Source organism: Peromyscus leucopus, unplaced genomic scaffold (genome assembly GCF_004664715.2).
Source record: "Peromyscus leucopus breed LL Stock unplaced genomic scaffold, UCI_PerLeu_2.1 scaffold_521, whole genome shotgun sequence".
NCBI classification, from domain to species: domain Eukaryota; kingdom Metazoa; phylum Chordata; class Mammalia; order Rodentia; family Cricetidae; genus Peromyscus; species Peromyscus leucopus.
The window spans coordinates 1-11,852 of NW_023505422.1; the positions used below are offsets into that span (position 1 = coordinate 1).

Here is an 11,852-nt window from a genome sequence, read left to right on the forward strand (position 1 = left end):
TCTCTCTGTCTGTTTGTCTCTCTCTGTGTGTCTGACTGACTGCCTCTCTGTGTGTCTGTCTCCCTCTCTCTGTCTGCCTGTCTCTCTGTGTCTGTCTGTGTCTTTATGTCTGTCTGTGTCTCTATGTCTGTCTGTATCTCTGTGTCTGTCTGTGTCTCTGTGTCTGTGTCTCTCTCTTGCTCTGTGTCTCTGTCTCTCTCTGTCTGCCTGTCCTACTCTCTCTGTCTGCCTGTCTGTGTGTGTGTATCTGTCTCTCTGTGCGTGTCTGTTTTTCTCTGTGTGTGTCTGTCTGTTGTGTCTGTCTCTCTCTTTGCCTGTCTTTTTCACTCTGTGTCTGTGTATATCTCTGTCTCTCTCTTTCCTTCTCCCTCTCTCCCTCTCTCTCTCTCTCTTTCACACACACACACACACACACACACACACACACACACACACACACACCAAAAGAACAAGAAAGTCTTATCAACAGTCCTGATTATCCGATACTGGGTCAGCCAAGGCAACTGACCCATTAGTGATGGATCGGCCTTTCATAATAACAGAGGCTTCAGACCGTTTTAATGAGAGAAGAATAAATAACTATTTATATTCTTATTAGTCATCCAGTTTTCATCTTGATGATATTTTACTATGTAAACAAGGAAAACAGGCTCTGTATTTGGATAACATGATAAAGATGTTTATATTTTCCAAAGGTTAATGCTAAGATTAATATTTTTAAGATCAACATCATTAAAACTTTATGTTTCTCCTAAGAATGTTGAAGCACTTAGCCTTTTTGGCTGGGTTCATCAATTGCCAAGTCATACCTTCTCTTCTTGCAAGCGATGGACATAGAATCATAAACAAGTAGCCTCACTCAGAGTCATAAAGCCTCAATCAAAATCATAATTTAGGGTGGGAGGGATTAGGGCTCAGTGAGTAAAGGCTTGCCGAACAAGCATGAGGCCCACAGTTCAAATCCCTAGAGCCCTTGTGAAGGCAAATGTAGTAGCAGGTGTTATAATCCCAGTGTTCCTACCCCAAGAGTAGAGGCAGACAGGAGAATCCCTGGACACTCAAGCGCCCGCGAACCTTCCAGTCAACAGCAAGGGAGACACTCCGTCATCAACATGGTGGAAGGCAGTGCCCAGCATGTGAAATTGTCCTCCTTGTTCACACGCGCACACACACACAGTTTTTGAAAAAATTAGAAGTTAGGCTAACTCCAAAAGCTTACACAAGTAAAAAGAGTATTGTAAAATCTCTCTCTGATGGGATTCCTAGTTACAGCCTGCTGCGCCTTGAGCAATACCTCACCTTGATTCTACCTACTAGAGCGAGTGGACTGTGGACTTTGAAAGAGAAAGTGAACGGTTCAAATTCCCACTATCCAGATGAAAAGGGAAACCCCAGCAAGGTGAAATCGCCTGTCTACAGGTCACCTATCTGTCGGAGAGGCGGAATGGAACATCGGTATCTAGGCCCCCAGGTGAGGAGGCTTCCCATCTGCTATTCCACACGGAACCTCAGCCTGTGCTCCCACCCAAGGGGTGATGGACTAATCTAGTCGTTCTAGTGACTAACTTGACAACTAGCAAGTCCTCCACGAATGTCAAGACAGATGAGCGGTTCCTAATGTTTCCATCTGAACATATATATGTTTATGCGTATAATATACATATAATTATTCTATTTATCTACTGGGAGGGGACATGTGTACCATGGCAAGCTGTGGCAGTTAGAGGCCATCTAAGAGGATGTCTTGGGGCTTCCATTGCTGTGATGGCACACCAGGACCATAGCAAGCTGGAGAGGAAAGGGTTGATTTGGCTCACACTTCTCCATCACTGTTCACCTCTAAAGGAAGTCAGCACAGGAACTCAAACAGGGCAGGATCCTGGAGGCAGGAGCTGATGCAGAGGCCGTGCAGGAGGATGCTTACTGGCTTGTTTCCCATGGCTTGCTCAGCCTGCTTTCTTATAGAACCCAGGACCAGCAGCCCAAGGATGGCTCCACCCACCATGGGCTGGACCCTCCCTGATTGATCACTAATTGAGAAAATGCCTTACAGCTGGATCTCATGGAGGCATTTCCTCAACTGAGGCGCCTTCCTCTCTGATGACTCTAGCTTGTGTCAAGTTGACACACAAAACAGCCAGTCCAGAGGATGGCTCCTTCCACCATGTGAGTCCTGGAGGTAGAACTCAGGTCGTCAAGCTTGGTGGTGAGGGCCTTTACCCACTGAACCACCTGCCAGTTCCATAAACATATTTGTTTTATTTTTTAGGAGGGGAAAGGGAACCAAACCCTTTCATACGTGGTATTGAGAAGGAGGACACAGACAATAAGGGAGAAAGGGGCTGCAGGCCAGAGAGCCAGGAACAGGCAGGCAGTGACCCCCCCATCCCACCCACCCTCCACCCCATCTCACCCACCGTCCACCCCATCCTACACACACACACACACACACACACACTAGAATTTACAGGTAGATGATAAGATTAAGTCGATGGATTCAGGGAGACTGGTGGTGTCCCGTGAGGAAACATGGTAAAGCCCTTCTGTGGTCTCACCTCTGAACAACTCACAAAGTGACAACCTGCCGGCGTCACAAAGGCTCTGTCTGCTCAGGACACCTTGGGACTTAGTCAATCACAGCAAGGCTGGGGTCTCCTTGATCCACTGCTGTCCCTGTCTATGGGACCTTTAGCTGAAAACTCGAGTCGGACCAGAGAAAGACTCTCCAGTCTTCTCTAAAGAGCCAAGACTTGATGGACAGGGCTGACCACGTGGGGAGCCGTGAGTGAGCGCAGCAAAGGACTTCAGAGCGCTGTGTGCAAATGGAGTCAATGCCTGGCCGAGATCTGAAAATACTCAAGATCCCTGAAGCCTCAGACTCAGGCTTCATCCCTTTCCCTCGGAGGCACAGGGTCCCCTAAAGAGCTGCTGCCAGCCTGCTGAGCCCCAGCCCCCCACCCCCACCCCGGAGTCTGTGGCTCAGTAGGTAGCTCAGGGGCGCCTGTCTCCAGTCAGTTCCACAGCCTTATTCATGAATTTCATGAATGCACTTTTTAAATGCCCCCTCCCTCCCTCTCCCACCAGACTTAACTAACAATTCTTTTTGTTTGTTTGTTTTTGTTTTTGAGACAGGGTTTCTCTGTGTAGCTTTGCGCCTTTCCTGGATCTCGCTCTGTAGACCAGGCCGGCCTCGAACTCACAGAGATCCACCTGCCTCTGCCTCCTGAGTGCTGGGATTAAAGGCGTGCACCACCACCGCCGATGGCTTAACAAACAATTCTCTAGCCTTTTGTCTGGCACTTAACCTACATCTGTTCTTCACGCATCTGACACCGAGGACATCCCTTTGATGCCATTTAAGTTGGATTCCCTAAGCCACCCTCAAAGCTCCACTTGTTCCCTCCTAATGGCCTTGTTGCAAATGAAAGCACTTCCTAAATAGCAGGGAGAGTTGGAGGGAGTGTCGGAGACGCTTCAACATCATGCTACTGATGATAAAACTCAGACTGTGAGTCATGGCTACCATAGCTCAGGCACCTTACACCTCCCTTACAGTCCTTCCTTACAGTCCTTCCGGAAGGTCCGCATCCATCCATATATCCTATCTGTCCAAAACACAGCGTGAACCCTGTCCATTTCCTCTTCTAAAACCTCCCATGGGAAGCTGGCCTGCAACACAGGTCTTTCCAGGAAATTTAATTCTTGGGTATTTGAATACTGAAAACATTCGCTCTTAGAATCAATGATCTTGAAAACTCAGGTAAGATCATGCCCTACATAGGTAGGACATAGGTATACTTATTGCATTTTAACAGTAAAATTACAGAATTTCTTATATTGTAATACCATAAGAACTTTATTCATCTTATTTTTGTTAAATAGTAATACATGCATTACATTCAAGTTTTCCTATTCTCTCAAGTCATTTCCTTTTTCCTTTTGTGTTTTTTCTTCCAAATTCCCATTCAACCTTGACCTTTACCCTCACTAGAAATGTCCACTGTCCATGTTCCTTTGCACTACTCACTAGGAGCCCCCTTTGACAGCCTACGCGATTTCTGCTGGCACAATCAGGGCTGTGCTGAGATGGGAAGAGCTGAGGCCACGGTATTTAACTGGAGGTAGATGAAAAGGGGAGTGGCAGCCCAGGTGGCACTGGTGCATGCCCCCAGAACCGGAACTCGGAAGGCAGAGGCAGGCAGAGCTCAGCGAGTTGAACGCCAGCCTGGTCTACAGAGTGAGTTCCATGACAGCCAGGGCTACACAGAGAGAAAAAAAGAAAAGAAAAGAAATAAAGGAGAGGGAAAGGGCTACCTGCCACGGGCAAGGACTTGGGAACACTGTGCCATAGCAATGGCCACCAGCCACTCAAGCATGCACAGTCCTTCCATGATGAGCCTTGTTATGTGTGGCAGATTACCAGTTACCTGCATAGGGGAAAGTGACAAATCTGTTACACCATGGTTACTCTGGGCATACTTAGGGACCATGTAGAGGAAGGCGGGACAGTGAACAGACTTTGGTAAAGACTGGCCACTAGAATAACTGACTCACATCGGAGACAGCTGAAGGGGTGGGAGACCCCTTTCCATTTGCTGCAAGGGGTTTTGATCCATGCAGCTGCACCTGTGGCCTCTCACCACTGACAGCTGGAACTGCTATTTTCATTTTGAAATTCAGCTGCTCCTATGACAGTCTTGATGCAACATTTTAGGCATGTTCAGAAGCATGACTCATGATACTCTCCCAAGACAAAACCGCTCCGGTGGTCTTTTCAAATAGTGCTCAGCTTCCTGATCTACTACTAATGCTCCAGACTCAGGTGCAAGATTCAGACTGCTTGCAATTTGAGAAGCAGGAAATCTCAGCCAAGACACTCGGCAAAAAACACTGGAACACAGGAGAGGTCTGAAAGGCAAAGAAAGGAGATCAAAAGTCTAACTGCCAAGTGTCACTTACTCTACAAAAGCCTATTGATTGGATAACTGCAATCCTCCCATTAATAAGCACCAACTAAAATGTTTACAACTTCTGGTTTTCTCTGAGGCTGGAATCTCATCCGGGAGGGAGGGAAGGAATTTGAGGTGTAAAAACCCACTTTCAGAATGTGGGTGCTAGGGGTGATTATGCGATTGGAAGGTTGCAATCTCATCAATCCGCTCACTACTATTTAAGCATACACCAGACAAGCTTTTGCACTAAATAATTGTGGCTTTATTTTTCTTTCACAAAATACAAAGTGTTGCACCACGTTATAGTAGTGTTTTAACACAAGAAAATCCCAAGGTGTTCATTGGGAGAGGGGTGGGTTATACAATGTTGATTTGTGTCATTCTTAATATTAAAGGAAACTGTCATGACAACGGATGCTGACCAGGTAGAACATGCAGGTTATTGCTTAGAACTTGCATTAAACTGTAAAATGGCACAATACAAAGATTACAAACATTTCAAAATTTTACTGAAAGTTCTGAAAAGATACTTACTATCCCTTCAAACAAAGCACAACCAGAAACCAAAATCAAAGAAACTCAATTGTATTTTAATTACTGATACATCTTAGTAATACTGGTTTATAAATTATCTGGTCTTTTATTTTATAAATAAAACTCTTCAGTTTTATGGAAATAAGTTATTAAGCATATTTTGAGAGGCTTCCAAAATCTTTATGACAATATTATATTATAGCATCAGAGAAAAATTGTACATATCACTATAATTAATGCATGTACCCCAGTTTTAAAGTGGCCTTTGCAAATAAGATCTATATTGAAATGTTATTACAAATTCAATAACTGAAAAAATATCATAGCTTACCCTACTTTTAGGACTATCATTTACACAAAAATTCCCTAAGTAAAAAGCAGACATAATCCTACAGAAACCCATCAAGCAGGAAACAAAATACAGAGCACATTTTATTTACAGCTACATTTTTAGGTTCAATTAGCCAAAAGAACAAATGATTATAACACACATAACAGACTTACATAAAAAATGCAAAGAAAAAGGTTTAAGATGGTGTCTAACAAGTTTCCAGCCAGAGGTATAGAGCTTATAAATCTGTGATTTAGAAATCATTTTCATTGTGTTTGGTCTTTTGTGTAGGGCCTGATATCAAAACTGCTGCTCAGAGTGGATAAATAAATGTAAACTTTTTTATGCAAACAAATCCATCTTTTGAAGCTGCCTACTGCTATCAAAAACAAAGTATGACATACTGTCAAGAAACCAGAAGCTCCAGTCTGGGCCACAAAGGTGCCAGGGCTCAAGAACCAGGGTGTTGAACTCCAGGAAACATTAACTCATCAGCTAGTAGTTTGTTTTTAAATAAACAGTACCACAGAAGGCTTTTCTATTTGAAGAGCAAGACTCTAAAACAATTTGCCACAAGCCAGACCCTGTCCTCACCAAAACAGCTCCATTTTACAACCTCAATACTGCCAAGGGGTCCATAAAGAACATTTAGATCATTAACACACCTACAATAAATCCCTAGCTGAAACACTTTATAAAACTCTTATTGCTAAACCAGTTTAAGAAAGAGCTTACAGATGTTTAATAAAACTATAATTACCTTTGTTTCATGTTGTAAACAGGTATTATTACATGCTGCTGGCTTCCTGTAGCCTATTAATAATTGTAGTTTGTCAGATCTTTCTTTATTAAACTTCCTACAACGCTTGTTTCCATGAAAGAACCTATTTGTAAACTTTGAAACTTGCCACAAGAGACTGAGAAGCATAGAGATGAGTGGGGATGTCTCAGAAGTTGACACGGAAAGGTCCTGGCATCTGGAAAGGGGGTAGTGAAGTCTGTGGGCATTAGAGAAGGAAGGGCAAGCCAGGTGAGCTCACACAGAAAACTCAACAGAGGAAGAAAATACCATCTTTGAAAGCAAAAGCAGTCTTGCTGTCTCCTCCCACGCCAGGTCCTAGAGGCTTTTCTCATTTCTGCTCACATCAGGAGAGTTTTGCATCAGGGTTGGCTTTCAGTAGCTTTAGTGTGAGCCAACTGTAGTTAAGGCCAGGAGGTGTGTGTGTGCGCATTCAGAGTCTCTTCACACAGGAAGATTCTCACTGGTGTGTTGGCTCACACCTGCCGGAAAGCACTGTGCCATTCTTGTGACAAAAAAAAAGTTTGCTTTCGATGAAATCCAAAACACACAAATACATAAGCTTCATGAAACATTATTGATGCCCATAACTAGGTGGGCTTTTCAACTGCACAAGCCACTGAAGTGCTCAGAGCAAGGCAATGCAAACACACCGGCCTCTAGGATGCTGATTTACATACTTGGAGCAATGCAGGAACAGACTTATCCAGATCTGTTAATAGAGTCTTGTGGGACATGTTGGCATGTCTTAAAAATGAAAGGCAAGAAACATGTGCATTAGGATAGTACTTTTCCCTCTGTGCCTCCGTGACAAACGACATTTCCAAATGCCTAAGAAATGCCACCAGCAGTCCATGAATCCTCAAGAAAAACTTGTCTCCAAATGCCCAAGGTCTCAGAGGAAGCAATTAAAAAATCTGACACTTAAACAAAAACTGAGTTAAACAAATTATTAAAATTCATGAAAGAGTTTCATCCAAATACCTATAAACTAGACAATTTCCAACCAGACCCTTATGGACCCAGTTTATCCATAATACAGTAAACTGACTCTCAGAGATGGTAACAACCCACCATTATTCCATAACTGGCCCATGAAACAACAAAAAGTAGTTGAAATTTAAAAAGCCAACATACCATAGTAGTTTGAGTTAATTTCTTTGCATGCATGTATAACTCCATTTTGAATTTCAAATAAATGCAGACAATCCTCTAAATGATTTTAGACACAAAAGTGCAAATTCTATAAACCCAAGCTTGAAAATTTCAGTCTCACACGTAAAATACTGAATGCAGGATCCATGATCTTGCATGCTATTAATTATTTTTGCTCTTTTTTAAGTGTCATGAGACATTTTCTAGAGTGCTACACATTCAGATTGTCACTAATTTTTTTCTAGAAAAATAGAATTGCTTAAAAATTTATACCAATTTGCTTTTATTTTCTATAAAGATTTTAAGAGTTGTTAAATATCAGAATGCCTAATAGACTCATTTAAATTAATCCACGTAGCCAAAATACTTAATATCTAAAATATCTAGCAAAAATTTGTCATTCAATAAATGAAAATTTCGTTGTTTTAGTAAATATTATTTTCTGTCTTTATTTGTATTTTAGGTTGATAAACATAATCACAGAACAGCAAAATCCAGACCATTGAAGGGCTGGCTTACAGTGGCAGTTTACAGAGCATTGCCATGATGTTTCTCTTCTATGAAAGAGCGTGGAGAGTTTTGGATGCTGCTGCTAATAAGGATTGCTGACTAAGGGGATGACAAACCTTAGTCTAACGTTTGATATTCTGAATATACTTATTTGATGACTGGCTACACCAATCAATGAAAAGTAATGGCCATGACCTTTCAAGCAGGAAACAATTATTGCCTACATGGAGATTCCTAGCTATATGCTGTCATCATTTTGATGGTGAGTTTAAAATCTGTGTTCAGAACTGTAGCAATATCCAAAGAGTCAAAAATATTTATCTCAAGATTTATTCCTTTTTTAGTGAATTTCCAAAATAGTTTTATAATATAAATGTCTTCTTTCCTCAAAAAAAACAAAACAAAACAAAACAAAACACCACTTTTCTTGTAAGAGCTGAGAGCAATATAAAACCACTTGCACTCCTACATCTTCACCCTTTAGACAACCAATACTCTTGAGTGCCTATGATGCAGACAGCAATAAACTTAGCAAGCCATTATCAATGTAACATTAGCTGCTTTAAAGAAGCAGCCCTGTCTTTTACATTACCTTATCTTTCAAAAGTAAATATACCTGATTTTATCATTTGATTGACTGAAATTTCAATTCCCATCTTTAAACAAACTAGGTCTTGCCAGACTCTATCTGTATTAGACAATTAAATTAAGCTTCATTACATTAAATATTTTGATTACATTCCACTAGCCTCCTTTCCTCATCATAAGATGAATGATGAAAGAGAGTCAAACACTCTCCTTCAATCCGAGACTCTATATGGATTAGATCTTTTGGCTTAGGTTCAGTTAAATTCAAGTATTCACCACTAATTGAATTAAGACTCTTTTTTTCTTAAGAACAATCATTAAAGTCAAGTACTTCAGAAGAAAATAAATAAAGGCAATAAGAACTAAATATATAATTCTCTGTTTGGATTGCAAGAACCAAAGTAAAAGTACACATGTATACACATGTATACACACACACACACACACACACACACACACACACACACACACACTACTTCCTTCACATAAAATGATAGTTTTAATAATCTGAATACTTGGGTTAAACCACCTTCTTCCTTCCTTCCTGCTCAAGAATAAGAAAGCAAAGAGGAAATCAGCAAGCCTGAGTAAAGTCTAGGAAGAAAACACAAACACTGACTTGTCTGTAGTTTCAGTCTCACCCACACAAGGCTGATTTCAGGAGCATGACAGATGCATTCTGGGAAAGACTGGTATTCTGGTGTCAGGCTTGGAACTCAGGAAAGATTTGGCAAGAAGAAATATATTTTTCATGGAAAAAGTACAAGGAAACAGAGGGAAAGGTAGTAGTACTGAAGCACGTTCCTAGTGCGTCCTCCTGGTAGCCTAAGTAGTCATTATCAGCATGCACTTTTAAAAGACCTTCATCCCTAAGGTCCACACAATGGGTCTTAAACCTGGCCTGACAATAAAATAAAAAAATAAATATAATTGGATAAAGCACTAAACATACAAAAAAAGTGGCATCTGAAATCTTAAAATGCAAGAAATATTTTCAAACATGATCTTGTCAAAGTGAGTGAAATACTCCATTATAACAGATGAATGCATATCCAGATGAAATTGTGTCATTTCTGATGGCCTGGAGGGAAGGATGCGTTAGCAACTTAGAAACTAAACCCTACGCAGGCACCGACATTAGAAGAGAACACAGCACAGTAACCCGAGCGGCTTACAGACTCAAAAGCAGTTCTCATTCCTTCAGCAAGATGGGTGGCATAACAAGGCCACCAAATTACCAGTCATTTTTCTGCAGAGAATAATCCCCACGTGCACTGAGAGTTCAGGAACGTTTCACCACTCTACTTACAACTTTTATTTAAACCTTTCAATTCCTATCCATGCTCTAAATGCAGAAGGAAAGAAGAACTCTTGGGAGTGAAAACTAAATTTTATTTTCTGTTTTCTAAATATAAAAAAGAGAGAGAGAAGAAAACACTGAAACCCTGAATAACAATCATAACTAATAGAGCAGCATAAGAGCATGCCAGGAACTCATCTATTAGTAGACGCGGTGTGAGGAGGCATGAAAATGGCTTATGGAAGCAAAGGTGTTTGATGAAGCACGCCTTTAATCGAGTTTCCCATTCTGAAGGCTAGTCTTGGCTTTCTCCTGTCCGATGAGAGAGATGACCTTGATGCATCCTTTTGTAATTTTGATCATCCACATGACATTCATCACATCCAAAACAAGACAAGTAGTGATCCAGGTACACTGGATTGCAAATCCAAGCCTTATGTAGGGCTCTGTTCCGTACACGGAGTACACAAAGAAATACAGAGGTGGGATTGCAATGATCCGCACTATGAAAAAGACCACTGTCATGAGGATTCCATTGATGACATTGGCTTTGGAAAACTTGGGTACTTCAGGGCTTCAAAGAACCACCTGGAAAAGAGAAAGAGAGAAACATCACACTTACTCTGCAGCTTGGGAATCTACCACCTTACTCTCAAGTTTTAGGCTATAAAAGAATTCAAGGAACATCTAACAGTTTGCATACAGGAGCTGGGGAGTGGCTGTGTGGATAAAGTGTTTTCTGTGTGATCACAGAGACTTGAGTTCTGCATCTTGGAGGAAAAGTTTCCACAGGTTAAAACGAAACCATACAATTTCAAACTGATATTTGTAACCTACCTCTGGTTCACAAAGGGGCTGGAGAGCTCAGCAAGCAGGCGAAAATTGGCAATGTATGAAAGCACTCCATCTTTCTGGATAAGAAACAGAAAGAGTGTCAGGGACTCATCAAAATATACAGATGTTCTAGAAATAGCCAGTCACCTTTATGTATAGGCCATCATTATAAAAACAGACCAGGTGTCTACCTTTCATCATTAAATGGATTTTCTTCTTTTTTTTAAAGTATTTTTTAGGTGTATGAATGTGGACCTGAATGGTTGTATGGGCACCATATGCATGCCTGGTGCTCTGGGAGACCAGAGAAGGTCTCCAAGATTGCAGTTACAGACAGTTGTGAGCCATCGTGTGGGTGCCGGGAACCAAACCCAGGTCCTCTGGTAGGGCAGCCAGTGTTCTTAGCTGCTAAAACATCTCTCCAGCCTCCTGATTTTCTTCTTCAGACTTTAGAGATGTGCTTTGAATTCTACAGGTGATAAAAGATGGTCCATCACATATTCAAGTTCACTTAGCACTTTATGTTCACCCAGGGAAACAGAAATCAAGCAACTGGTTCACACTGAAGTAACAGACTCTACCACCCACCGTTACAGCATCCTCAAACTACTCTAGGAAAAATGATCACATAGAAATGTGGACTTCTAAAGTTAAAGAGTTTTATAGTAAATGCCTCTGGGTATTCCTTTAATATCCATTATGAAATAAAAGTGCTTAAACATCTCAAAAGTGTATTTATCCTACACTGTGATAATCTCTAAGCAAGTATATATTTTGCTAAACACAACAACACTAGATCTAGAAATATATACCTGTCAATGGAAGATCCCAGAACTAGAACACACACAC

At 41.3% G+C, this 11,852-nt stretch overlaps 1 pseudogene; it reads right to left on the reverse strand.

The window, feature by feature from the left end:
* Positions 1-5,191: 5,191 nt before the first annotated feature.
* On the reverse strand, positions 5,192-11,137 carry LOC119087249 (annotated as a pseudogene).
* Positions 11,138-11,852: the final 715 nt, after the last annotated feature.